At 41.8% G+C, this 12905-nt stretch overlaps 1 protein-coding gene across 1 annotated transcript in view; it reads left to right on the forward strand.

Moving 5' to 3' along the window:
- Cdk12 (Cyclin-dependent kinase 12) overlaps window positions 1–12905 on the forward strand; it is a 128738-nt gene that overhangs the window by 51516 nt on the left and 64317 nt on the right. The window lies entirely within an intron of this gene.

Below are 12905 nucleotides of genomic sequence, written 5' to 3' on the forward strand. Positions count from 1 at the left end.
CATACAGGATGGAAGTAATGCGAGTATGAGTGGCTGGGGAATGGCTGGGAGAAGGAGGGAGGTGAGAAGACAGGAAGAAATCAGTAGGATAGAAGTTGTGGAAGTAATGAAGAAAGTTAAATCGGGGAAAGCCCCAGGAATTGATGGAGTGTGTGGTGAAATGCTGAAGCATGGGGGAGAGATAGTAGTAGAATGGATGTGGAAGATGTGCAGATTGGCCTGGGAGGAAGGTAGAGTCCCGGAGGATTGGAAGTCAGGTATAATTATTCCCTTATACAAAGGAAAAGGGGAAAAAGAAGTGTGTGGTAATCATAGGGGCATTTGTCTTCTTAGTATAATGGGAAAAGTGTATGGTAGGATACTTATTGACAGAGTTAGAGAAAGAACAGAGAAATTAGTTGAAGAACAGGGAGGCTTTAGGAAGGGAAGAGGTTGTGTAGATCAGATATTCATTCTTAGATCTTTAGTGGAAAAGTTTCTAGAGAAGGGAAAGAAGTTGTATGCAGCTTTCATGGATTTTGAGAAAACATATGACAGGGTGGATAGACAAGGATTGTGGAAAGTGTTAAGAATATATGGAGTAGATGGGAAGTTGTTGAATGCTGTGAAGAGTATGTACGATGGTGCAAAGGCTGCAGTGAATGTGGATGGTGAACTAAGTGAATTTTTCTTTTTGAAAGTTGGATTGAAACAGGGATGTGTCATGTCTCCATGGTTGTTCAATCTTTACATGGATGGGGTAATAAAAGAGGTACAAGGTAGGGTAGTGGATGTTGGAGTGGCTCTGGTGAGAGAGGATAGTGTTTGGAAACTCCCTGTACTGTTGTTTGTAGATGATACTATGTTGTTGAGTGAAGACGAAGGGGAGCTGCAAGGCTTGGTGGATGAGTTTGGGAGTGTGTGTAAGAAACAGAATCTAAAGGTGAATGTAGGGAAGAGTAAAGTGATGGTCTTTGAGAGAGGTGAAATCAGTGAATGTACAGCGAGGTTGGATGGTGAGGAATTGGGAAATGTGAGTACGATTAAGTACTTGGGTAGTGTGATGAGTAAGGATGGAGGTTTGGAGGGTGAAGTGCTTGAAAGGGTACAGCAGGGAAGAAAGGTTGCTGGTTCTTTGAAAGCAGTGATAAGAAACAGGGAAGTGAGCAGGGAAGTGAAAAAGTTACTACATGACAGTATTGTGATACCAACTCTTAACGTACGGAAGTGAAGCTTGGACGTTGTTGGAAGGACACAAGTCAAGAGTGAGAGCAGTGGAAATGAGTTATTTTAGAGGAGCCTGTGGAGTCACATGGAGAGACAGGCTGACGAATGAGGATATAAAGGAGCGTTGTGGTGTGGATGTGGATGTGATAGGAAGCGTTATGAGGAACACACTGAGGTGGTTTGGCCATGTGGAGAGGATGGAGGGTGAAAGACTGACGAAGAGAGTGTATGTGAGTGAGGTGGAGGGGGGAAGAGGGAGGGGGAGGCCGAGGATGAGATGGAGGGATGGGGTGGAGAGGTATATGAGAGAGGGGGGTGTGAGTTGGGAGGAGGGCAGTGAAATGGCGGGGGACAGGGCGACTTGGAGGCGATTTGTTTGTGGTCACCCCAAACGGGATTGAGGCGTCTGGCAATAGATGGATAGATAGATAGATAAAGGGACGTGCACGTATTACACTAATCACTCGATTAGAGCCAAAGGCTGGTCCGGATGGTAGCTCTGTCCAGATAGTGGACTTCTCCCCACCCCCCCTTTGTACATACCCTAACTTTGAAAGCCTTTGTAAAAGGCCACTACGGTACATTGTACAATACTTATTCCTGGTGTTTTACATTACCATACTTTATCTGGTCAAGCAGGCCTATAAACCACAGCCAAGCTTGCCGATCAGTCTTCTAACATCAGAAACTTCACAAATGGCGTCCCTCAAGGATCTGTTTTGTCCCCTACACTCTTTAACCTATACATGCATGATGTACCCACACCCCACACACCACAGATACACATAGCTTCCTATGCAGATGATGTAACACTTACATGTACGCACCAAAACACAAACACAGCTGCACACATCATTCAACTTTACCTCAACACACTACACGAATGGTTCACCACAGACAGGCTCAAAATAGTCCCAGCCAAATCTATAGTGACTCTTCTCACAAACTGGACAGCAGAACACAGTCACATCCCACACCTCATGATAAACAACACTCTCCTACCACACACACACTCACCCAAAATCCTTGGTGTAACATACAATACATCAGTGTCATTTAAACAACACGTCACAAACATTAAAAATAAAGTAACACCAAGAGTCAATGCTTTGAGGTCACTTGCCCATACAACATTCGGACACAACAAAGAAACCACCACCACAGTATACAAACAATACATACGTTCATTGATGAATTATGCAAGCCCTGCCTGGGTTTCTAACCTCACCAAAACACACTACAACACTCTACAGACCATACAGAACAAGGCCCTAAAATAATCACAGGCTGCACAGCTACTACACCCATAGACCACCTACATCAAGAAACCAAAGTCCTCAAAGTCAAGGATCACCTAGACATGAGAGGCACCCAGTTTCTTGCTGCAGCCTCCACAAACCCACAACATCCACTACAGTACATGGAAGCACATCCACCCACACCAAGGAACCTCAAAACAACACCCAGCACACGATACCATACACAAATACTGTCATCTCTCCCCCCTCGCCCACCTCAGACCAGCGTCCAGATGCATATCCACACTCAGATCACTCGCTGCTCCATTCAGTCACTTAAAGACAACACACAGCTGCATGCACGGCCTCCTGACATCCACCCTTCTGAATCCTATCTTCCTCGTGAGGACAGGGTCCACCTGGCCAGGCTGAGATGTGGGCACCATCCAGCCCTCTTAAGCTGCCAGAAGAACCTGGATGACTCTGTTGCTGATGCCTGTCCAGGATGCAGCACAGCACCCCATACTATTAAGTACATTATGGAAGACTGCATTGCACACAATCACCTACACCAACAACACAACATACACTCTTTGAGAGTTCTGAAGGAAAGCCCGGTCTCAGCCATGGCCTTCCTAAGGGACTCGGGGCTGTTCGGCCAGACTGCCTAGGGAACGACTACTACTACTACTACTACCACAGCCAAGCGATAATTATATTTAACCAGTCCCATCAACCACGGGCAAGGAATCACCACAGCACTAAAAAACATGAAGAAAGTGGCTAAGCTGGGTGAAAATATTTGAGTGGCCATAATTTCCACCTGGATGCAAGCATTTTGTCTGGATAAAATGCAGAAAATGTACGAATATATAATTGTTTTGAACAGCCAGATCACAGCATCCGGGTAATGGATGGTCTAGATAGTGGCTGTCCGGATAATTTAGAGATTACTGTACTTTTTTTTTACTGTAGAGTATACATACTGTACTCTACCTGTACCTGTAGGAAGGCCCACAGTAGCACTTGCTCACCTGTGGTTAATGGGTCTGCTTGGCCAGACAGACCGGGGCTAAACAGCAACTACAGCCTTAGTGAAAGTCTGTATGGAGTAAGTATTCTTGCAGTGGTGATGTTTTACATTAATTTTGAGTACTGTTTCACACCATTTGAATGGCCATGGGAGTATAGGGAAGCATTTTACTGTGGGTGGGAGGGGGTAGAATACAATGATCCTTTGCTTATTCCGTATAACTGGAACAGAGCCTGGTGTGTGATATTGAAGTTGTGCAGTAATGAAGCACAGAACTTATGGGATGAATCATACTTTATATGAGGCATCCCATGTGCAAGCCTAAATTTTCCCTTATACAGCAGTTTAGACCCACTAAATACATACATTCACTCTGTTATGGTAAATATCAGAAACACAAATCAGCATGGTTATGTTAGTAGAAAATGATGAAAAGGGTAGAATAAGGAAGAAACACACACCATAGAGAGACCTGGGATAGGCTTAAGGTAAGGGGTTCTGAGGCTAGGGGTGGAGAGTTAGTAGTCTCCACCCCGGGATTAACATCACAAACACTGCACCATCATTGTCAACAGGAACCAGCTCAGGTGCATGATAACAATGTCTTTGTGCCAAAAAATGCATGATAACTGCTGGAGTGCAGATTTCATCATGCACTGATGATGAAAATCACTGTAGCTCAGTGTGCGATATCCAAGAGATTACTATATTGCCCTGATGTATGGATAACAGGGTTGTTTTGATTTAAATCACATGATTTTAATCATTTTAAATTAGTTAAAAAATCATGATTTAAATCAAAATTGATTTTTTTTAATGAGTAAAAAAAGAAGATAAAGAATGTGATCAGTGGGTATTGTACAGATGCATCAAGTCTGCTTGTCCTGACTTTTCTTTTACTGATCTTGTATCAAGTCAGGCAACAGTGAACCACTGCCTTCTGTTACAAGGCATATATTCAGAAGTTAAACAAGAAAGAAGGCTCTTTTGTTGACAATAACAGTAAATGTTATGTTCATTGTTGACACATGAGCTCAACTCTTCTTTGAATACGCAGTAACGTGTTTCAGTCTAATGATTATGATCCAAATTTAACAAAATATAAAAGAGAATTTGACAACTTTCATCAGTATCTGACACACACTGATGCAGCAGCATGAACCTCCTCCATGCCAAGGAGTGCTAGCCTGTGGTGCATATGCTTACTGCCCACGTTTGTTTATTTAAACTTTGATACTGTATATAATTATGCGTATTGGGCACATTGCAGCAAGTGGGAAGAAAAAAGACCTAGTATGTTACACTTTTGATTGAATTCCCAAAATTGATACCAAAATATGGTTTCTGGTAACACTGGCAAAAGTGTAGTATTGTACAGTACAAGAGAATTTCTTCATGAGAGTAAAATAATTGATTGAAACGATGAAAATCCAATTTAGATTTTTTAACTTCTTCTTCTTCTTCTTCTTCTTCTTTTTTTTTTTTTTTTTTAAACAAAAAAATCAGCCATTTTTCTTCCCCCCCACCCCCCAACTCTGGCCCACAAAAGCCTAGGCACTGTGCAAAAGAGGTTTTGAGTGTGGCATCTGCAAGGGGTTTGCATGAAGGAATTCTAGTGCCCAGATTAGCATATGGATGAGACTTTACAGTAGTGTGACATGAACAGTCTCTCTCTCTCTCTCTCTCTCTCTCTCTCTCTCTCTCTCTCTCTCTCTCTCTCTCATAGGTGGTGTTTTTACTATTATCTTACTGTAGATGTCTTAAGTTTGTTGATTTTCAGCTATATTCACCCCCCCCCCTTCTCTCTCTCTCTCTCTCTCTCTCTCTCTCATAGGTGGTGTTTTTACTATTATCTTACTGTAGATGTCTTAAGTTTGTTGATTTTCAGCTATATTCCCCCCCCCTTTCTCTCTCTCTCTCTCTCTCATAGGTGGTGTTTTTACTATTATCTTACTGCAGATGTCTTAAGTTTGTTGATTTTCAGCTATATTTACCCCCCCCCTTCTCTCTCTCTCTCTCTCTTCTCCCCCCATCCAGTTTTAGTGCAAGAGTCAGTCAGTACTCTGCCTTTTATGTTTGCAACTATCGGCCCAGGACTAGCTTCCTTAATTTGTCTTTCCCGATCCATAGAAATTGCATTCCTATTGCAGGATGCTCAGACATCTCAAACTGAACAATATTGAATTGGCTTTGGCAGTCCATTTTGTTCAGTTTTATATGTATGGAATATATAAGTTTTGTGGGTCCTAAGCCGTGGGTTCTTTATTTTTTGCATTAAAGTTCACCACATAAGGGGGAATATGGATGTTCTGCAGTCTTGCAACAGATTGTGTTCTCCATAACATAGACTGTGTATGTAAAACTGTTATGTTTACAGATTACACAACTGATTTATTGTACAGCACTGTACTGGCATTCATAAATCACGTGAGCCTTTCACAGTCCAGTTTATATCCAGTGTCATCTATCCATCTGTATGGGAAAAAAGCAGAATATGTGAGAGGAGTGGAGGAGCGATTGGGTAAATATGATTTGGAGCAGATGGGGGAGGTGGAAGGTGTGTGCAAGATATTCACAGAAGAAATCTGTGCAGCATGTGAGGTGGTGTGTGGGGTGAAGAGAAGACAAAAGGGGGTGCAAGGAACAGAATGGTGGAATGAAGAGGTGAGACAAGCTGTGCCACAAAAGCATTTAGTGAGTGGGTGGAAAGCAGAGGCATGGGAGAAGTTGAGAGACAGAAGAGAGAGTTATATGTAGAGAGGAAGAGAGAAGTGAAAAGATTAGTGAGAGAGCATAAGAAGAAAGTGGATGAGGAATTATGAAGGAATTTGAGTGTAAATTGGAGGGAATGTAAGAAAATGTTTTGGATGGAAGCAAAGGGAGTTAGACAGGGTGATAAAGAAGTCAGGAGTGTAAAAGATAAAAATGGTAGATTGATAGTAGAGAAGGGAGAAAAATCGAGCAGATGGAGAGAGCACTTTAAAGAACTTAAATGCACAGAAAGTAATGCGAGTATTAGTGGCTGGGAGGAGGGAGGTGAGTAGGGAAGAAGAGATCAGTTAAGATGCTAGTAATGGAAGCATTGAAGGAGGTCAAAATGGGGGAAATCCCCAGGAATTGATGGAGTGTGTGATGAAATCCTGAATCATCTGGGAATGAGAGTAGTAGAATGGATATGAAAGATGTCCAGATTGGCCTGGGAGGAAGGTTCGGTCCCTAAGGATTGGAAGTCAGGTATAATAATTCCCCTATACAAAGGAAAATGGTAAAAAGAAGTGTGTTGTAATCATAGGGGCATTTATCTTCTTAGTGTAATAGGAAAAGTATATAGTAGGGTACTTATTGACAGAATTAGGGAAACAGAGGAATTAGTAGAAGTACAGGGAGGTTTTAGGAAAAGAAGAGATTTTATAGATCAGATATTCATTCATAGGTCTTTAGTGGAAATGTTTCTAAAGAAGGGGAAAAAAGTTGTATCATGGATTTGGAGTGGATAGACAAGGAATGTGGAAAATATTAAGAGTATAAAAAGTGAATGGGAAGTTATTGAATGCCATGAAGTGTATGTATGAGTGTGTTAAGGCTGCAGTGCATGTGGCTAGTGAATTGAGTAAATATTTCTGTTTGAATGTTGAATTGAAACAGGGATGTGTCATGTCTCCATGGTTGTTCAGTCTGTATATGGATGGGGTCATAAAAGAGGTTCAAGGTGGGACAGTGGATGCTGGAGTGACCCTAATGAGAGGGGAGCATTTGAAAACTTCCTGTGCTGCTGTTTGCTGTTGATACTGTATTGTTAATTGAAAACGAAAAGGAACTGCAAGGCTTGGTGAATGCGTTAGGGAGAGTATGTAAGAAACGGAAAATAAAGGTGAATGTAGGGAAGAGTAAAGTTATGTTCTGTGAGAGAAATGAAGTCAGTGAATGTACAGTGATGTTGGATGATGAGGAAGTGGAAAATATGAGTGCATTTAAGTACTTGGGTAGTGTGATGAGTAAGGATGGAAGTTCGGAGGATGAAGTGCATGAAAGGGTACAACAAGAAAGAATGGTTGCTGGTTTCTTGAACGCATTGATAAGAAATAGGGAAGTGACCATGGAAGCAAAAAGGTGTAAAAAAGTTGTTGCGTGACAGTATTGTGATACGAACTCTAACACATGGAAGTGAAGCTTGGACCTTGTTGGAAGAACACAAATCAGGAGTGAGAGCAGTGGAAATGAGTTATCTGAGAGAAGCTTGTGGAGTTACATGGAGAGACAGACTGACAATTGAGGAAGTGAAGAAGCTTTGTGGACTGTGGATGTGGATGTGATAGAGAGCGTTAGGAGAAATGCATTGTGGTGGTTTGGCCATGTGCGGAGGATGGAGTAATGAGGAGAGTGTATGTGAATGAGGTGGAGGGGGAAGAAGGAAGGGGAGGGCAAGGATGAAATGGAGGGATGGAGTGAAGTATATGAGGGAGGAGGAGTGTGAGCTGGGGAGAAGGGTGACATGGAGGTGATTTGTTTGTGGCCACCTCATATGGGATTAAGGCATCTGGGCAATTGATAGATAGATAGTTAAACAGCTTGAATCCAATAGCTTGATTAGTGATAGACAGTATGATTTTCACCACAAAAGATCCACCATTGATATACTCAATCTCCTTACTCATACCATCCATCAGTCAGTTGACCAACATGGAGAAACTCATGTGCAAGTAGCCCTTAATATTTCTAAAGCTTTTGACAGTGTGTGGCACAATTCCCTGGTATCTAGTCTCCCTTGCTTTGGCCTAACATCTTTTTTTTCATCTGATTTCCTCATATTTCGGTGACAGATAGATAAAAGTAGATGATGTATATTACAATTTCTACTCAGTTGATGTCGACATGCCACAAGGATCAGTTCTGACACCAACTCTATTCCTAATTCATATTACAGTAATGATCTCTTATCTGTCACCCATAATCCCATCCATTGATATGTTGATGACTCAACACTTCACATTTCATTCACTCAAACTTTTTTTTTTTTTTTTTTTTTTTTTTTTCTCTCCCATGAGGAGCATAGCAGCCCAGGGCTAGGCTAGTTGGTCCTGACATTTAAGATGAGAGTGACCAGCCTTTATCATCCCTGAGCGGCATTACGTGAGCAATAAACCCCCAACCATCCCTTGGATGTAAACCTTCACCGGTTCAGTCTGATTAGAGAGCCGTAATTACCCACTAAACCACCAGGCGCCAAAATTTGGTTACCTGTATATGGTTACCACCCAGTGTAGTAAATGATTTCCTGGTGTACCGGAAACCATTTGGCATGTCACTCAGTGTAGAGTCACCCACAGGCAGAAGGAAGAGGAAAGAATGAAGGAAAGAAAGACAGAAGAGGGAGTGTAAAGTCATCCATAGGCAGAAAGACAGGGAAAGAAAGACAGATAAGGATGGAAGGAAAGAACCCGTTCTCAAAATTTAACAGCTCTTACAACTCAAGACGGCCATTTCCATAAATCAGAACTTATCGAAGATCATTGAATGGGAACAAAATTACCTTGCCTCATTTAATGCTAGTAAAACCAAATGTATACCGTATACAAATAGATATTGTCAGATTCCTATATTACCTGCAGTGCTACTAATATGCCTGTTTCTGAAAGTATTGAAATTCTTGGTGTTTCACTCAGCAGTGCTTTCACATGGACCTCTTATGTTAGATCACTTTCTAAAACCACCTCAAGGAAACTTGGATTATTGTACAGAGTCCGTAACTTCACTGACGAGCAGTGAACCACAATTTATGAGCCATGTGCATTCTCATTTGAAATATTGCTTGCCCTTGTGGAATGGATGTGGGTAGTTTGTACTAAAACAACTAGACATAGTTCAAAACAAAGCTGTTTGATTAATAACCCTGCTATTGCAAATAAACTACCTCCCCTACAAGTAAGAAGGAATGTTGCCTCCCTTGCATTATTTTACAGATACTTTTATGGCAAATGCTCAGACAAAGTTGCATCCATTGTGCCACCTCTCCATGCCTTCCCCTGCTCTACAAGGGCATCTGGTAGCACTCATGACCTAAATGTCACACAGCCATATTGCAGAACTTCTGCCTGTCAGAATTCTTTTAGTCTCCAAACAGCATCTCTTTGGAACTTAATTCCTTGGAGTTTTTTTCCCCCCTAGTTTCAACCTACAGCTGTTCAAGTCCAACTGTTACATATATTTTATAAATGGAGGACACCAGTAATCTGGTATATGGATTATTTATTTTTTATTCATTTATTTTTCCTTATCCTGTTCTGTTGTTTATATATATATATATATATATATATATATATAGCCAGACGCCCTAATTGCATATGGGGTGGCCACGAACAAATTGCCTCCTCGTCACCTTGTCCTCCGCCATTTCACTGCCCTGGTGCTCCCAATTCACACCCCCTTCTCTCATATACCTCTCCACTCCATCTCTCCATCTCATCCGTGGCCTTCCCTTCCCTCTTTCCCCCTCCACCTCACTCACATACACTCTCCTCATCAGTCTCACTCTCCATCCTCTCCACATGGCCAAACCACCTCAGTGTGTGTCTCCTAATGCCTCCTATCACATCCACATCCACACCACAGTGCTCCTTCATCATTTGTCAGTCTGTCTCTCCATGTGACTCCACAGGCTCCTCTCAAATAACTCAGTTCCACTGCTCTCACTCTTGACTTGTGTTCCTCCAACAATGTCCAAGCTTCACTTCCATGTGTTAGAGTTGGTATCACAATACTGTCATGTAATAACTTTTTCACTTCAGTGCTCACTTCCCTGCTTCTTATCACTGCCTTCAAGTAACCAGCAGCCTTTCTTCCTTGTTGTACCCTTTCAAGCACTTCACCCTCCAGACTTCCATCCTTACTCATCACACTACCCAAGTACTTAAACGTACTCACATTTTCCATTTCCTCATCGTCCAACCTCACTGTGCATTCGCTGACTTCACCTCTCTTGAAGACCATCACTTTACTGTTCCCTGCGTTCACCTTTGGATTCCGTTTCTTACACACTCTCCCAAACTCATCCGTCAAGCCTTGCAGCTCCCCTTCGTCTTCACTTAACAACACAATCTGCAAACAGCCAAACAGGGAGTTTTCAAACACTGCCCTCTCTCATTAGGGCCACTCCAACATCCAGTTCCCTACCTTGTATCTCTTTTATGACTCCATCCATACACAGATTGAACAACCATGGAGACATGACACATCCCTGTTTGAACCCAACCTTCAAATAGAAAAACTCACTTATTTCACTATCCACACGCACTGCAGCCTTAGCACCCTTATACATATTCTTCACAGCATTCAACAACTTCCCATCTACTCCATATATTCTTAATACGTTCCACAATCCTTGTCTATCCACCCTGTCATATGCTTTCTCCAAATCCATGAAGGCCACATACAACTTCTTTCCATTCTCTAGAAAGTTTTCCACTAAAGATCTATGAATAAATATCTGATCTACACAACCTCTTCCCTTCCTAAAGCCTCCCTGTTCTTCTCCAACTAATTCCTCTGTTATTTCCCTAACTCTGTCAATAAGTATCCTACCATATACTTTTCCTACTACACTAAGAAGACAAATGCCCCTATGATTACCACACACTTCTTTTTCCCCTTTCCCTCTGTACAAGGGAATAGTTATATATGTATATACAGTATATGTTTGTATTTTACTGAGGTGATGGAGTGTAATGACCATCAGACGTTAGAAAATCAGTTAGCGGTATTACTGTATTTCCGTCCGTGTTCGTGACCACAGTTCTTGTTTAATATTTATGTGATGCATCACAGTAAATACAGCAAACATGGCCATACTAAACAGAATCGTAAACAGTAGGATTCCATTAACATGGAATAAAAAAGTAAAATCATCCATCCATTACTGAATCCTATGTTGCCCCATGAGGAACATAGGAGCCTGGGGCTGCCCCATGAGGAGCGTAGGAGCCCGGGGCTGCCACATGAGGAGCGTAGGAGCCCTGGGCTGGGCAAGTTGGTCCTGACTTATGAGATGAGTGTGCCCAGCCTCACTCATTCCTGTGTAGCATTATGTGAGCAGTAAACCCCAACCACCTGCACTAGCTCAGTCAGATTGGAGTGCCTTAATTGCTTATTAAACTATCAGGCACCATAATTTGGTTATATTGTTACCACCCAACATAGTAAATGGTGTCCTGGTGTACAGGAAACCAATTGGTTTGTCACTCTGTAGAATCACTCATAGGCAGAAGGAAGAGGAAAGAAATGAAGGAAAGACAGACAAGAGAGTGTAAAGTCACCCATAGCCAGGAGGAGGAGGAAAGAATGAAGAAATGAAAGACAGCAGAGGAAAGAAGGAAGAGAGGAAAGGGCAGACACCCAAAGCAGCACTGCATCAAGTGAGTGGATGGTGAGTGCCTCCAACTACCATACACACACACACAAAAAAAAAAAATTGAAATTGATGGTATCAGAATATGATAATCTCTGATGTATTTTGCCGAAGTTTTTATACACAGTCCAGGAAATATTTTGACTTTTCATACCCAGAGTCCTTTAGTGGATGATTATCTTGTTAAACTTGTTTATTATATACAACAGCATAGCTATGGGCATTCAGTTCATCCATGTAGTACTCAGCCAGGCAAAGGCATCTACACATGGACAGCCAGAGCATGTGTGATTCAGGACTGTCAGACACTCGGGAATTTCACTAGCTACCATGTAATTTTCCTTCAAGAAAGTGAAACACTTTTTCTGTCTACATTTCTTTTCTACTTCATGTACAAATGCTTTGACCATTTAACTCATTTTTTTTTTTTTTTTTTTTTTTATCAAACATTACAAAGAAGAACAAGTCAGGAGGAAGCTAGAAGATAGGAAAGAGAAGGAACAAAGAAAACGGAGGAGGAAGAATTATGACGATATCAAAAACATCCCAACACAAACGGTTTTAGAAAGAGCAGAAAAAAAAAGAGAAAAATATGAAAGGAAGTGTACCAAACTGAAACGTGTACCAAACTTGAATCCATCAATAACGAGATGGGCGAGGTCAGAGCGTTGCTGTGACATATGGGCAGGTGTTAAAAGGGAGATTTTGATTGGCTGGCAGGGATAGAGGGAGATTCTGATTGGCTGGATGGGATAAAGGAGGTGGGTAATTGCCTGGGACTTGCGACGTGGAGCCTGTCATCTGATACTGAAATATTGTGCCAATTTTCTGTACTGTTTCCAGTGACATAGATATAGATAAACAGATGGACAAATAAACAAGACAGACAGACAGACAAGCTAATAAAAGTATGTCGCAGCGAGAGTTAAACCATGCCCCCACTCCCCAGTCGACCAATCAGAACACTCACTTCATTCAGGCCAGGCTGTGATGTCATTGAATAAGCCATGCCCATATGATGAAAAAT

The sequence above is a fragment of the Coenobita brevimanus genome, chromosome 23, assembly GCF_032717465.1.
Source record: "Coenobita brevimanus isolate Jiangsu-jjx chromosome 23, ASM3271746v2, whole genome shotgun sequence".
NCBI classification, from domain to species: domain Eukaryota; kingdom Metazoa; phylum Arthropoda; class Malacostraca; order Decapoda; family Coenobitidae; genus Coenobita; species Coenobita brevimanus.